Source organism: Procambarus clarkii, chromosome 17 (genome assembly GCF_040958095.1).
Source record: "Procambarus clarkii isolate CNS0578487 chromosome 17, FALCON_Pclarkii_2.0, whole genome shotgun sequence".
NCBI lineage: Eukaryota > Metazoa > Arthropoda > Malacostraca > Decapoda > Cambaridae > Procambarus > Procambarus clarkii.
Genome location: NC_091166.1, coordinates 31,151,213 through 31,154,693, shown reverse-complemented (window position 1 = coordinate 31,154,693; position 3,481 = coordinate 31,151,213).

The window sequence follows — 3,481 nt, the reverse complement described above, 5'->3', positions numbered from 1 at the left end:
TGTTATTTCTATAGTTTTTCAATGCTTTTACTTTGTTGCTTAGCTACCTTACATCTCTGATTAAACCATGGCTTTCTCATCTGTATTTAATTTTGTATCTTTCATGCCGGGATAAACTTCTCTGCTGTCTCCTTACATTTTTGACCATTTACCATCATTTACATTGAGTCGTCTTTCCCCGTAGCTCTGTTTTCCCATGTTATATCTGTTAGGAAGTTTCTCATCTCCTCATAGTTTCCCTTACGGAATGCTAGCCTTTTACTTTCAGTTCCCTTTCTCGAGTTCTTTAATCCTTCTTCGACCAGATACTCAAATGTCAGTACGCTGTGATCGCTCATTCCTACTGGAGCCTCGAAGTCAATTTCCCTCTGTGCTACAAAGTGTGGTGGGGGTGTGAGAGAAAGGCCAATCCCCTTCATAATGGCCGTTTGTCCTGTGACCACGAAGTCCCTCCTTCCCCGTCAGAGGAGACAGTGTCCCACTCTGTCGGGATGCTGGGATACTAGACCTGACGTCACAAGAGCCAAGAGATGTTGCTTCCAGCCAGAGGAGGTTACGGAAAACGCGGTCGAGGCCTATGGCTGTGATTGGTTTACAGGTGATGAGGTCACAGCACTGTGGAGGTTTCCCGGGGGAAGCGAGAAGGAACATTCGGTCTCTAGATCCGGTAGGAAGACTACGCAGTGCCCTCGAGCACCGAGCAAGCCAGTCATTCCTAAGTCTGGAGGTACACTACTATTTGTTACCGAGAAAAAAACCAGATACCGAATCCCTGGCGAACATTCGCGTGCAATTGGATTTTACATCGTACTGGAAGAAGGAATTACGACGCAACGACAGTCAAGGATAAGCCAAGACAACATGTGTCGTACGCAAGGTGTAGCAGTGTGAAATCACTAAGTGGAGAGTCACGTGCAATTATAGGGGGAAATTGTTGAGTAAAACTGATTAAGGAAAGAGACGATAAATCACATGTGTTCATACTTTGATTCAAAGTAGAAAGACTCAGTGTTACGTGTGAGTCTGAGAGAGGAGTGATTGCTCATCCAGCAGTGAACATCTTCAGGGACAATCAAGTGTTAAAAGCTTATGGGCGATAGCGAACGAGTGGTGTTCCGCTATATCGTCGCGGACGAGAAGGGATGAAGGTACTTCCCTCCACTGTGGCAGTGTGCGTGCGTGTGAGCGCGCCACATCGTGTGTCTAGAGTGGGTTTTATCGTACATCATTCAAGGACTGACCTTGAATGATGTTATGGAAGTGACCGTTTTGGTGACATATATATATATATATATATATATATATAATAATATATATATATATATATATATATATATATATATATATATATATAATATATATATATATATATATATATATATATAATATATATATATATATATATATATATATATATATATATATATAATATATATATATATATATATATAATATATATATATATATATATATATATAATATATATATATATATATATATATATATATATATATATAATATATATATATATATATATATATATATATATATATTATTAAATATGACCGAAAAAGTAAGATTAATAATTCTAACACGAATTTTCTCAATCTTTCGTACATTTCGTTTCACTGTTGGAGGTAAATCAAAAATCAATTCTCCAAAATTCATTTTTATTTCTAGTCTGACGCGACACGAGCGCGTTTCGTAAAACTTATTACATTTTCAAAGACTTTAGTTCACAAATACACAACTGAATAGAACTTACGCATCTCCAATTTTATATCTACATTTGAGTGAGATGGAAGGGGTGATGTGGCATTAACACAAGACAGAACAAGATGTGGTATTAATAGGGTATTAATTTCATCAACACAAGACAGAACAAGAGTATTAATAGGGTATTAATTTCATCAACACAAGACAGAACACGAAACAATGGATATTGAACAGAAGTGTTTGTAGAAAGCCTATTGGTCCATATTTCTTGATGCTTCTATATTGGAGGTGGGTAGAATATAGTTGTCTTGAGGTGGGTTGAATATAGAGGTCTTGAGGTGGGTAGAATATAGTTGTGCAATAATTGGCTGTTGATTGCTGGTGTTGACTTCTTGATGTGTAGTGCCTCGCAAACGTCAAGCCGCCTGCCATCGCTGTATCTATCAATGATTTCTGTGCTGTTTGCTAAGATTTCTCTGGTGATGGTTTGGTTATGGGAAGAGATTATATGTTCCTTAATGGAGCCCTGTTGCTTATGCATCGTTAAACGCCTAGAAAGAGATGTTGTTGTCTTGCCTATATACTGGGTTTTTTGGAGCTTACAGTCCCCAAGAGGGCATTTGAAGGCATAGACGACGTTAGTCTCTTTTAAAGCGTTCTGTTTTGTGTCTGGAGAGTTTCTCATGAGTAGGCTGGCCGTTTTTCTGGTTTTATAGTAAATCGTCAGTTGTATCCTCTGATTTTTGTCTGTAGGGATAACGTTTCTATTAACAATATCTTTCAGGACCCTTTCCTCCGTTTTATGAGCGGTGGAAAAGAAGTTCCTGTAAAATAGTCTAATAGGGGGTATAGGTGTTGTGTTAGTTGTCTCTTCAGAGGTTGCATGGCTTTTCACTTTCCTTCTTATGATGTCTTCGACGAAACCATTGGAGAAGCCGTTATTGACTAGGACCTGCCTTACCCTACAGAGTTCTTCGTCGACTTGCTTCCATTCTGAGCTGTGGCTGAGAGCACGGTCGACATATGCGTTAACAACACTTCTCTTGTACCTGTCTGGGCAGTCGCTGTTGGCATTTAGGCACATTCCTATGTTTGTTTCCTTAGTGTAGACTGCAGTGTGGAAACCTCCGCCCTTTTCCATGACTGTTACATCTAGAAAGGGCAGCTTCCCATCCTTTTCCATCTCGTAAGTGAAACGCAGCACGGAACTCTGCTCAAATGCCTCCTTCAGCTCCTGCAGATGTCTAACATCAGGTACCTGTGTAAAAATGTCGTCAACATACCTGCAGTATATGGCCGGTTTCAAGTTCATGTCGACTAAGACTTTTTGCTCGATGGTACCCATGTAGAAGTTTGCAAACAGGACACCTAGGGGAGAACCCCTGGCGACCCCATCTACTTGCTTATACATGTGCCCATCTGGGCTCAAGAAGGGTGCCTCTTTAGTACAAGCTTGGAGTAGTTTCCTCAGAATATTTTCTGGTATGTCAAGAGGAGTACAGGCTTGATCATATTTAATAATATATGTCTACAGGAAAGACTGCTACTAAAATATACTAATATATATATATATATACATGTCGTACCTAGTAGCCAGAACTCACTTCTCAGCCTACTATGCAAGGCCCGATTTGGCTAATAAGCCAAGTTTTCAAGAATTAATGTTTTTTAGACTACCTAACCTACCTAACCTAACCTAACTTTTTCGGCTACCTAACCTAACGTAACCTATAAAGATAGGTTAGGTTAGGTTAGGTAGGGTTGG